This window comes from Antrostomus carolinensis, unplaced genomic scaffold (genome assembly GCF_000700745.2).
Source record: "Antrostomus carolinensis isolate BGI_N321 unplaced genomic scaffold, ASM70074v2 scaffold11474, whole genome shotgun sequence".
Lineage (NCBI taxonomy): Eukaryota > Metazoa > Chordata > Aves > Caprimulgiformes > Caprimulgidae > Antrostomus > Antrostomus carolinensis.
This window is the reverse complement of record NW_010309443.1, coordinates 12,200-25,605: the sequence shown is the minus strand read 5'-3', so window position 1 is coordinate 25,605 and position 13,406 is coordinate 12,200. Positions and strand designations below refer to the sequence as shown.

The 13,406-nt window shown below is 44.0% G+C and overlaps 1 protein-coding gene across 1 annotated transcript in view; it reads right to left on the bottom strand.

Moving 5' to 3' along the window:
• COLEC12 (collectin subfamily member 12) overlaps window positions 1–13,406 on the bottom strand; it is an 84,656-nt gene that overhangs the window by 70,524 nt on the left and 726 nt on the right. The gene's annotated exons all lie outside the window — the stretch shown is intronic.

Below are 13,406 nucleotides of genomic sequence, written 5' to 3'. Positions count from 1 at the left end.
AGGCAGGAAACAGATCAGCACTCCTTGGGTTTAACACCCTCCCTGGGGACCCTGCCAGTTTCCAGACTGCAGATGCCTTTAACTCTGTCCTGAAACGTGCCCATGTTGCACGCTCTGCTCTGATGAAGTTAAGCCCAGTACATAAAATAAAAGCAATTCAACACAGTACAGGAATGGCCCCAACAGACACTGGTGGGAGCGGTCCAAGGGGTTTTACATCGCTTTCTATGAATGGGCTTGGAAATATGCACGCTGCTGAATGGTGTCCAAATAATAGTAGTCAAACTCTTGCAACGGAGTCCCTTGGCTGAGCTTTGGGACGACCCTCTCCCCGCTGTTCCCTGCTGGCTCTGCGAGGTTTTGCCACACTGCTGCCAGGGCCCGAGCCTCCCCGCAGCCGCAGAGCGTCTCTGTGCCTTGCAGCCTGGCTCTCTGCTTTTTGCTGCTCTCAGCACTGCACTTCCAGCATGGGGCAGGAGGAAAACCCCAGCTGATCTCATTCAGCTTTATTGACTCCACTGCCAAAAACCAGTCCTGCCCTCGACTGCTTAGTTTTGGTGGCTAAGTTAATGGAATGTATCCACTGGACAGGGGACAGGTAGTCTTTCATAAAATAGATAATCTATGCAGGACTGGGAGTATATTGTTTAAAATAGCTTGAGGGAAGTTGTGCAAACACATCACCAATCCCCCAAGTACGGATTTGCCTCTAGGTGTTGGTTTTTCACTCTGCAGCAAAATGCTTTAGGAACAAGTCCTACCTATGGTGTTGCTCAGCGTGGGGGAGGAGGGGAGCAAGCTATGTGATCTCCATACTTAAGGTGTTTGGGGAAAAGAGGACATTCCTCACAGAACCTAATGAGCACAGCACTATCCTCATCCCTGCTGGGAGCTCTCACGTTCTGGCAACAGCAATCTTAAAAGGTGAAACACGGTCCCTTAGATGTTACGAATCCATTTCATATACAAATCCAATAGCAACAGGGGAGATAAGTGCCTGCCAAAAAATCCTTGCTGTGAATTTGCCCGCGCGAAGCCTGCAGGTCTAGAGCGGGATCATGACTTCTGTGCCTAAGGGCACATCTGCAAAGGTGGTGATAGTCTTGTAACACATCACCCTGCAAAGCTCCCGTAACTGGTGGAATTTGGAGTAGTTTCTTAATTCAGTGGCCACTGTATTAAAAGCATATGAAAACTATTAAAAAAAAAGACATAGGAGCAAAGTATTATAAAATCCCAAACAAACTTCAAAACACAGCCACCCTGGAAATATCTCCCATTCACAGCTTCACTGAGTATTTTCTTTTAACTCACCACAAGTCTTCCCAGAAGAATAATTGAAAAGACATTACAGATTATTTATCTTGCTCGCTAAAATACTGTTTTAAAATAATTATAGTGCCACATCAGCACAATCAGTAAGCTCAAAAATAAAGAGGACTACAGTGACATAAGTATTCCTTTGATGTAATATGCCTTTTAATTTCACAGTCAGCTCTTCTGCTTCCTTTTACAACGATACTTCCACTTAATCTCTTCTAGGCCACCTTGAACACCCACTGGACATATATGTAGCTCTTTTAGTTATTTTATGGGGTTTTTTTGGCAATTTGGTTTCATGCATGTGAAAATTCATTCTCCGCAGTAAATGAAAGGCTTTCACAAGGGGTCTTCTTTCCACTGGAGACAGGACTAGAGGCTCATTTGCTATTCAACACCAAGTGTAATAATAAAGGGCTTGTTGTGAAGAATACAGCTCCATTTCTCTGTATTAAAGCACAGAACTACTCACAGTAACCTCTTGCATAGAAGACTAAGAACGAAAACAGCCCCACCATGCCATATTTCACAAAGCAGCTTGCCAAGAATACGAGTTTCTCAGGAGTTGGGACGCAGAGCTGCAGCAGAGGAGCAGCTGTGGCTATTGCTGCAAAGGTGGGCCCCTGCTAACACCCTCCCGTCCTGCGTGTCAGCGTGCACAGCAGCAACACACGGGGCAAAGGGGTTAAAACTCATGCTGTCTCTTCATCTGTTCCTGGCTCAGAGTCAAGGTCTGCTGAAGCAAGAGGCAAGCTGCAAAGTTTACGGGGTTTATGGAGTGCCGATTGCTCTCTGACAATGGCAGGCATTTCCTGCAGCTACCAAATCTCCCTGCTGTGTCCTCTTGGTGGGCTCAGTACTGAGCCTGAGGCTAAAGTGTGCTTTTCACCTTCTGCTGGGCTACTCCAGATCTAACCTGTATGGGCAGAAGGAATATGCAAACAAGGGACACACTTCCAGCTAAACAGAAAAAGGACAGGAGCCACATCTGCTTTGTTCCTTCTACTGCTTGAAAAGAAAAAGCAGAACATGGGGTTTCCTTATGGCACCACAGACTGCCATCTCCACAAAGCACGTTGTTTTCCACACCTTGATGAAATAAAATGAACTGTGAACGCTACAGAAAGCAGAGGGATCTTCCACAGATGTGGCTTCATGCACTGTTTTGGACCCTGCAGAAAGGATGTGACTGATCTGTGACCAGCAGGGATGGAGCAAAGAGGACTGAATTACAGGTCACTGAAAAATGGTCTTTACTTTGGTACTGTTTGATAACCCAAGAGAAAGACAACAAAGATACGCGTAATCCTTCTCCTCTTCCAGCAGTAGTTCAGTTGGTTCAGCCCCTCACACAGTCCATAGTCATTACTTTGACACCTCAAAATTTTCTCCTACTTTTAGCTGATCTTTACTAACTATTTTAAAAAGACACTAGTTTTAAAGTTTTCCATATTTGAGAAAGCTTTTTCAGCTCACTAGCAATGAGCGGAAGAACCAGATGCTGGTTTATTTGCTTCCCCTTAAAACTGAGCTACACTGTCTATTATCCAGTCCTTGCCTCTGCTGCTTTCTGCAAGGCACTTTTAGTAAAGAAATTTTTGCTTAACGCTGAAAAATGCATACAGTAATTTTTACAAATTTGTAAAAGAGGTTAAGCGTATTATAATTAATCAAACAGAAACCTATTTTCCTAAGGAGACAAATAAGTTATTGAGCAACGATTAGTTGGCTTGTTTTAGGAAAGCGTCACTGTTTAGGGTAGCAAGAGGACTTGTGATTGGGGTCTTGGAACAAGGTGAGGACAAGAACCACCTCTCAGAATTTTGGCTTTCCAGACCTGGGGAACAATATGTCAAGGAACATATTTGGAGCACAAATTTCCATGCAATGTAAATGTCCACAGATCTGTTTTTTGTATATTTGAAGTCGTGCTGTTAGGTCGTCCAACACACTGACCCAAATCCAATTTGGATGTATTTGTATGAAACTGAGCGCATAGGTTTAAACACCAACATCTGCACACACAAGCAGTGACATGCAATAACTTCTGGGGACAAGTGAATTTAGCAGAGCACAGATGCTATGCTGAAACCTTGACAGCAGGTGTTCAGATTATTCTGGCTTCAGGCTGTTCAAAATGTTAATTAAGGACAAGAGCTCTCCTACTCCAAACTTGAGCCTTACAGGTCAGATTTAAAATGAAATAATCAGTTACATGGGGCATTATACGTCCTGTTTCCACCTGAAGCAATTAAATTCTAGGGAGAAGGGAAGAAGGAAGAAAAATATCCCTTGGCTCTATGTATTTTTATTTTTTGTAACCACTTTGTCCTACATTATATGATAAAGCAGAAATGTATGTAAGGAATCTTTCAGTTACTAGTTGTCACTATATATACAGATGGTCTGAAATCATACCTTAACCTCTTAGCAAAATGTAAAAGGTAAGTATTTTTTCTGCTATTGAGCACTACTGAATGTAGGGTATATTGACCTTAACAAGCCTAGTAAGTAAAAGCATCCATGCCCATTCCTGGGCTAATTCAAAATATAAAACTCAGTAGAATTTTCCATGTTCCTGGACAAGATCTTGGTAACAAGCACACAGAAACATGTTACATAAAGCAAATCAATAAGCATGTTCCAGACTTTTAAAATTTCAGGTTTTGAAAAATATGCAGTGAAACCCTATTAAGTACATCCTAGTGCCCAGATATCCTCAAAAGAAGACCTATCACATCCTGGGTTGCATCACAAGTAGCACAGCCAGCAGGTCAAGGGAGATGATTCTCCCCCGTACTCCAGATCCCACCTGCAGTACTGTATCCAGCTCTGGAGTTCTCAGCACAAGAAAGACATGGACCTGCTGGAGCGGGTCCAGAGGAGGCCACGAGGATGATCCGAGGGCTGGAGCACATCTCCTATGAGGACAGGCTGAGAGAGTTGGGGCTGTTCAGCCTGGAGAAGAGAAGGCTCCGGGGAGATCTTATAGCGGCCTTCCAGTACCTGAAGGGGCCTACAAGAAAGCTGGGGAGGGACTCTTTACCAGGGAGTGTAGTGATAGTGTGAGGGGTAACAGATTTAAACTGGAAGAGGGTAGATTTAGATTAGATATTAGGAAGAAATTCTTTACTGTGGGGCTGGTGAGACCCTGGAACAGGTTGCCCAAGGAAGTTGTGGATGCCCCCTCCCTGGAAGTGTTTAAGGCCAGGCTTGATGAGGCTTTGAGCAACCTGATCTAGTGGAAGGTGTCCCTGCTCATGGCAGGGGGGTTGGAACTGGATGATCTTTGAAGGTCCCTTCTGACCCAAACCATTCTGCAATTCTGTGATTCTATGATCCTATCCCCCCCACAGCTTTGTAGCATTACGAAATAGCTGTCAGAAAAAATGTCACAAAGTTCTGTTACGATGAGCGTGAGTGTCTGCACAAGACCTTTAACACAAAAATCTCCTAACAAGCCTTAGCTGGGCTGAAGAGAAGCGGATCCCTGTGTCTTGCACTCATCTCCCACAAAACCCCCAGCTGCCTCCATTAAGAGTCACAAGCTGAAACACAAAAAAACACATTCACATTGTATTTATTTAAGGCATTGATATCTGTCTCTCTCTCTCCGACTGGGTGGATTTTCCAGATGCATTCCTGACTGAGCTGAAGCGTATCTGCAGGACACAAACCTCTCCACGTACCCATTGCACAACACTTGTCCGTGCCGCTCCGGGCACTGAGCAAGACTCTTTCCTGCTCACGCCTCCCTCTGAACCTCCCTCCACTTTCCAAAATCTCAGTCCACACACTTAACCCAGGCTGAAACAGGACAAATGGAAATTTCTCGGCTCTCTAGCTGCTTCACTTAGGTTTAGCCATATGCAGAGGGTTAATCGAGACTGGATAACGTTTTATTCCAGCATTACTTTGTCTAATCAGTTGTACTACAGCACAGTGGAATTTGAATTGGTTTTGACTTAGCAAAAAACCATACAGTTCCTTGCTACTGTCTGCAACAGGCAAAACCAGCCTAAAATACCTACAGATTCTTTATTTGCGCTATCTCTGTTACCGTTCTAAATCACTGGCTTCTTGAGGCATTTATATGCTTTCCCCAGCATTTATATAGTACTTAATACAGAGATCGGGAGTTGAAGATCTCTATGTAGTAACTCAAAATGACCATGAACAAAGCTCTTGCTCAGCATGGAAGTCCCTTCACGCAGAATTAGCCTCTCCTTGCTACTGCTGTTTTAAGGACAGGTGTCTTTAAAAGAAGTAGATGTCTAGGCTCCCTGGACTCCCACCCTACGCCCTATATTCAGATTCCACATGGAAGTCAATCTTCAGACATAAAATTTTCTTTCTGAAAATCCTCAAGAAATTTGCCAAGTATGTGATGTACTGCATTCATGGAGTCACCTATCCCAGGACACTGGCTGGGCTCAGGGCTGATAATTGTGATGGTGGGGGAAAGCAGAGACTGTTGGGTCTGGGTCCAGGTCTGGGTCCAGGTCCAAGTTTGAGCCCAGGCCAAACCGACAAGGTTTCACACCCCCCTCACAGTAGCTTCCCCGGGAGCGTGGGAAACCAGGCACCAGCCAGGCAGAGGCAGGGAAGCTTGATGTAATATTAAATGACACCTTATGTCAAAACATCGTGGTACTTTCATTCTAACATTTCTGAGAGTTCAGCGGACAAAATGCCATACTAACAATTTAAGCTGATCTTTCCTCTTCCCTGGGATGCTGCTGAAGTGGAGGGCAGGAGACACGACTGCTCCTTTGACTGTAGCAAGGAGGAATGACTACAGGGGCTTTTGAGCAAGGTGGCCAGAGGAGGAGAGGCTTCCTAATCTGACAGCCGGGGCCTTAGTGTATGAGGCAGTGCACGTGTCTATCAACACATCTGTCAAGCTAACTTGTACCAACTATTTTTCTTGGTTTCTGCTAATTAAAACACACAGCTCTTCACTGTTAGCATACTTGTTGTGCAGAAATTGCTGACAAAGTAATGGCAGCAGCACCGCTTCATGCAGACTGCACGTTTGGGTGTCTGACTCAACGGGATGCTGATTGCAAAGGGCTCAGCGCCCTGTAGAATCAGGTGTGGGGATGTCACCTCTGCCACGTCACTTAATGTCAGTGTTAGAGCTCCAGGACATTTTGAGGAAATTCCCAAGAAATAAAAGGAATCTAGGATATCAATGTAAGCAGCACCTGAGAGGCATGTGGTTTATTTTTGAGTGTTGTTAGATATATCTAACAGCATACTCTCAAGCAAAAATAGCACCTCCTTTCTCACAAGACACCAGTGTATCTCTTTCAAAACTGTGTCACCAGCAATAAGCACAGCACGACAACGTTCTGATGGGAAATGACTCTGAAGTAGGTACAGAAAAGTCAGAGATCAATTAGACACATCTGAGCACTTGCAACCTTATAGTTAATAGCATGCAGTATGGAGCAGAGTATTATAGCAGCTGGCTACAGATGCAGTCTTGCATTTTGAATAAAGTTCAAGAGGAGCTCAGGAGTAATGCTGGTGTGTGCTGCAATCCCATAGCAGGGCTGGGAAAGTCCACTAGCAGGTATTTCCAACTATTTTATCTTCCCCTTCCTTCTTCTGATGGCTTCTTACCTGAAATTTTAATTTCTCCCAGTTTTCCTCTGTTACATCTTTGCATAGAAACAATGGTACCAAGTGCTGAAAATACAATTCTTATTTTCCTTCCAAGGCATTAATTTCACAAGTAATTTTGACAAAAATTGAACAGCCCATAATGCAGCCTAGGTGTTTTGGCAGCAACTTGATGTTACCAAACATCATTATGTGTCCAGCTAGTTTACAGGGAAATAAATAAAAAATCCCCAGGTGTTGCTTACAGTGTAGCCAATGTTTTTCATTCCATTTGCAAATATAACATGCTGTTCAGCCCACACACCTATTTTATAGATCTAATGAAAAATAGAGAGCAAAATTTAGACATAATGGTGACCACATCACCTTTCAATGCACCTCTGTAAAATACAGAGATTGGTCAAACAGGTATTGCTCCAAGCATGTAAATGCAATATATTAAGAAACGTGAAGAATTTTAATTGTACTAGATAGGAAAACCCCATAACTAAGAGAAAATAGATTGCCTACATATGAGCACACAGCTGGAATGACTTTAGTCCCCAAGGCACAGCTAAGAGGCCTCTTTATGGGTTTGGATTAGAAGGAGAAGTGCCTTGAGCCAGGCACAGCAGGACAGGTTGGAGAGGGGCAGCTCCAAACCCACAGACCTGAAAGGCTCTTGCAGCTCCTAAGTAAGTCAGCACAGGGGACACAGATCCATTAACTTTTTGGATCTTGCTATTACTGCCTGCCGCTGATAGATTTGTCAGGGTGCACCAACTATTTTCCATCTTTAGGAAGACTGGCAGTTTTAAATTCATGGTTTGGGTATATCAACAATAAATCTCATCTATCCCTGAAGCCTTTTACACTGTAAAAAGCAGAAGCTACTGACAGAGGAGGAACGCAACCGCTGGCACACAGGCACCTTGACAGCTCATGAGCACCTTGACATTCCTCTGCAATGGCACTATGGCACACAGGCCAGCTTTTATTTATTTATCAAGACTTCAATTCCCTGCTAACTGCCCCAGTACCCTGAGTAGTACTGGAAAAGAAAAAAGAAAAGAAAAGAAAAGAAAAGAAAAGAAAAGAAAAGAAAAGAAAAGAAAAGAAAAGAAAAGAAAAAAGGAAAGGAAAGGAAAGGAAAGGAAAGGAAAGGAAAGGAAAGGAAAGGAAAGGAAAGGAAAGGAAAGGAAAGGGAAGAAAGAGAAGAGAAGAGGAGAAGAGAAGAGAAGAGAAGAGAAGAGAAGAGAAGAGAAGAGAAGAGAAGAGAAGAGAAGAGAAGAGAAGAGAAGAGAAGAGAAGAGAAGAGAAGAGAAGAAGAAAGACAAAGAAGCCCTTACACAGGTGGTCCCTTCACAAGCAGCCCTTTATGCATGGGATGGAAGACCCAAAGCAAACCCAGGACCCCCGAGGCTGCCAGGCTCTCTCTGCCACTCAGGGCTCACCCCAGGAGAGGACAGGCTCAGTCCCCTTCCACCTTACTGGCCACTGCAATTAAAAAGGTCGCTCCAAATGAAATTTCTTGGCCTAAAATGAACTGCCACACGGGTACCGCCATTCAGTGGGGATTTAATTACCCCAGGACATATGTAGGCAAAATCCTCATCTGATAAATATGGCGAGACCAGTGAACTGGAAGCAATATGCCCGACTTTCCTCTGGCTTTGTGAGTATCAGTGGCCCTGTGACTTTTTATTAAGCCATATGATTACACGCTGCAGGCATACATGTGAAAGAATGCCTAGGGAGGGACGTGTCTTGTGGCACCTGAAATCCCTCACTGGTCATTTACAAACCATAGAGAAAAGTTGACAAATTCCTAAAGCTTAGAATTATTTTTTTTTTTGTTAGGGGCTTAAGGTTTGTGTGGATATAGCACACCACCAGACTGATGCCAGACATTTTTTTTGTGCATGTTATTATAGATGTGAACAATGGCCTGGATTTATCCAGAGATAAAGACTAAAATTATTCCGTCTGTGCAATGTTAATGAATAAATGCTATTCCTGAATGATCACAAAATTCCAAGCCATGAGTTTTGCTTACCATGATCATATTTGAACTGTTATTTATAGGCAGAAAAAATTGTATTTTTTTAAACCTTTTTCTGGAAGAGTTTTCTATCTCAAAGTTTTAATGTTTCACTATAAACCATTCATAAGGCTTTTATCAATTGTTACACTCCTAAAACTCCCCAGTTGTTTTCTATCAAAGCTGGAGAAATAATATATAGCTTCTCACTGTATAAAATACTATAAACAATACATAGTGAGAAAACAGTTATTAAATGGATCTAGTTCAGCTGCTACCAAGCCATTTTTTCATCAGGGGAAAAAAAAATTATCATATTTTCCAAATATTTTTAAAACAGGGCTTTTTTTTCCCCTCACTTCTTCATAGCATAGCAGATTTCATTACCAGGCAGCAGGATGATTCATCTATATCTGGTCCAGAAATTCCCAGATTTAATTCTTACACCTGGAATGATGCTCAGGAGCTAGCTTGTCGTAACTGCCCAGAAGGGACATCCTGACCCAGTTATCTCCTGCATACCCTATGGAAGATACCTAAAAAAGTACCCACCTTACCTGAGGGGGCCCCCAAGTAATTTTTATCACTCCTTTCCTGTCAGCTGTTGGCCTACAGGGGAAGGCCAGAGGACCAGTGCCTGGTTGCACACTGGAGATGCCTGGGGGGCATGAGGAACTCCCCACGGCAGGGGAGTGGGAAGGTGAAGGCAGGGAGGATCCTGACTCATGATCTAGAGCACGGGGGTGACCCAGATGGGTGCTACTATGGAGGACAGGCTTATAGCCTGCAATTCTGGCTGTGTTTGCCAAGGGCAAGGGTAATTATCTCACACAAGCTGTTTAGTCTTCTACTTATCTATAGTGTACTGGCCCTATCTTTTGATTCCTTGGGAGGTTCATCTTCACCAGCAGGGCTTTCAGCTCATTTCTTCGAAGCTTGTTTTCTAAAACATTACAAATGTTCTTCACAACAGTTTAAAGACCATCCCCTTTGACAGTTCAGAGACTTTGCTTTCAGCTGATCCATATTGTATTGTGGTTTTAAACTATGCAATTAATAACTTCATATTGAAATTTCTACATTAAATACTCTATTCAGTAAAGTGCAGGTTTTAAGTTCTAAAACATTAACATAAAGAAACAAAATTCACAATGATCTCTATATCTACTACCTGGGAATACCACAAGTTAGGAAGATCAGATCTGCAATCTCAGAGTCCATTAATTCCCTTCAATGCCCTTGCCTGTGGTCATGCCCAGAGCCTGAATCTCAGAGGAAAGAGTCAAAACCCTGCTGTAAAGAGGTCTCATCCTGCTACCTACAATCTAGAAACTAGTCTGAGCTCTCATGCTTGAGATTTAGCATCCCAAAAGTGTGTAATATGGAAAAGCAAGTTTTGCCCTTTCCTCATTTGTTCTTTCCTAAAGTGAGGTGTGCGTGGGGTGGTGCAAATCAATGACACTGATTGATGAAAGAGTTAACATTGGTGGCAATCTGGTAGAGGAAAACCAGTGGAGAGACATAGCTTGTTATCTGGAACAGATAACTTCAAAGCAGCCTGAGCAGTGACTGATGATGAAGTAACAGTGATAAGAAACACGCATCCTCATGTGCTTTCTCATTGCAGCAATCTGGAGGCATTGCAGCTGAGCACTGCACTTCTGGCAGGATCCCTACACATCTGTAGCATCCATTGAGAAGTAAACAGCATCAGTCAGATGGAAAGAGCACTTTCCCCAACCTCCCTGACCCCCTGCAGCAAATTTGTCCCAAGCTCAAAAAAGAAAAAATGCTGGTGTGTATTTTCCTAGCATCTTGGAGTTGTCAGTATCTGTATTCATTTTTATTTAATGTTAGTGTGTTATGCTTAATGTGTTTGGCTTAATATGGCCAGTTAACTTCTGCTGACTAAAAAACTAAGTAGCATGAAAAATTCTATGAAATTAGTTTATCTGAGGAGGAGGGACAGAAAGATTCAGAAAAAGAGGAAGCAGGGCAGCATGCATTCAGTCCTCTTTTCAAAAGCTTCTTCCCCAAAATGAGAATTGTTGGAAAATGCCCTTCTCCCTCCCTCTCTCTGCAGATCTCTTCCTTCCTTGAACCAAACTACAGGCTCCAGCAACAAGGCAGCTAATAATAAACTCTCCAGCTGAACTCTAGGAAAGCAGTTTGGTTAAGGTTTTGCCTGCCAAGTGCTGACCAACACATGTTCCCAGCTGCCAGCAGTGACTCACCACAAACCATAGTTTTTACAAACCAGTTGTGCTTTAGCCATCTCCCCCTCAGAGCACGTTTTGCTCCAAACAAGGCCTCCCACTTCCAAACGATGGAGTCAAAAGCACTTGAATCACGGTCCTCCTACCATGTCTCATGTCAACGGGGCATACAGGGACTACTCCAGTCACAATATATTAACACAGCTCTTCTTACACCATGGCTCCTGAAACAAAAATCCCGCTGCTGCTGTTATTGCAGCCCACTCCAGCAGGCTGTACATGAACAGTGCTGGGATTTCTACAGTGCCAGCCAGCAGACAGGAGAGGACTCCTTTCAAAATGACCTTTTATCAAGGGTCTGTATAACAAAACTTGGTTCTTGCTTCTTGCAATATAGGCTTTTCCCTATATCACCTTCTCATACCAGTCAGGACACAGGGCCAAGAGGGAACACCAGCTGGAATAGCAGGCAGAACATTTCCGACCTGTCAGGCAGGAGCTCGAACTGCTTGGTTGCATTTTGGCCCCAAAAGCAACCTCTGGTGTTTCACTGGAAATGCCAACCCAGCTGGACAGTGAACTCGGAGTTTTTAAAAGACATGCACGTCACCTTCCTGAATGGAGGAGTCTGGTGCCAGGTGAAGCAGCCAGCGCTGCTGAAGGCACGTGGCTCCCACTCCCTCCAGAGGTTGCTCAGAGGCTGCCTGGAAATGCAGCAGGGACTGCAGAAATGGGAACATGTCGAGCTGAGTTTTCTGAGGGAGGGGAAATAATCCCTTTAGGGGCCACAAAAGCATGAGCACTTGAAGGCAAACAGCACGCATGCTGATGCAGCGATATATGGAAACCAGGCTAGCCTAGCTCCTCCCTGTGCTGCCCCAAAGATGAGGAAGTGGGTATGGGAGGAAGTTTGGGCTTAGAAATGGTGTGGACAAAGAAGGCTTCTCAGAGCAGGACATGTCTGAATTACACAACTCTCACCAGTGCCAATGATATGGCTTCAAGGCCTCATTCCTCCTTTTGATGAGGCTCTTGTAAGGCAAGGAAAGGTTTGGGATGGTTTGGAGTTTAACTCTCAAGTATTGCAGACATCTGGGACACCCCCCGACCACAGTGATGTTGTTTCCAAGAAGGAGAAGGTGATTATGGTTGTTTTCTAAGGGTGGAACTACCCTGCCTCCTCCCTTTGTGGTGAAATCTCCTCCTCCTGCCACACCAGACTGCTGGGCCTCTCCTCCCTTCCCACTGCCCCACCAAGCACAACAGCACAAGCATTTCTGTAAATGCTCACATAAACCTTACATTTCTAAGGGGAGAAATAACTCACATTGGTAGCACCACATTACCCAGGGGAAAGAAAGAAATGAAAGCAGGTTAACACGCACAAATCCCATCATGTCACAACAGTGCACTTACTATTAGGATAGTAAGGATAGTGGGGTACCCACTCCTCGCTAAAACCTTTCACAGTTCAGTGCAAGAGCATGCTGACCAGGGATAGCTAGGTAGTGGGGAACACAGAGGGACGCTATTTTTGTAGGTGTTAATGAATCCTAATATTTTTTTACTCAGCTGGAGGTGACAGAAACGAGCAGTTAACATTTCTTCCTATTTATCAAGATTTTTTTTTTCTTTTTTGCTATTCCAGGGCCTAATCCAGGAAAAAAAAAAAAAAAAAAAAAAAAAAAAAAGAGTAGAAAAAACCCCTATGTGCAGCCTTATGGCAGGACTTTCCAAGCCACAGATGCTGTCTCTGTGGTTGTCTGACCCATCCAAAATAAAGCTCAACAGCAGGGAGCGGTGGAGTAGTTCAGGGGGTAGAAGAGGTCATGCGAATGTGATCCCCACCTCCTGAACGCTTCATCTCCTTACGCTGCCTCCCCCTGCTTCTTTTGGGATGGAGGGAATTGTTGACTTTTTATTTTTTATTTTCAGCCTGCCTTTCCTATCTCTTTGCCAAGTGGGGATGTTGAAAGTGACTCTTGTTGCAGCCGCTTTCCCAGGAGAGAAAAAACAAGGTGAACTTTTAATCCCAGTGGCTTACAGTTGAAAAAGCAGCTAGCAGCTTGGATGATGAGCCCCTCTGGCTGCTCCAAGACAGTTGGCACTGTGGGAGCTCAAAGGCCACCATGCCACCTCCTTGTGTCCGGAGGCACAGGAGTCAGCCTGCACTGGGTGAAGCTGTTGGCTGCAGAGGCTGAAATGCTTCCCTGAGGGGAAGA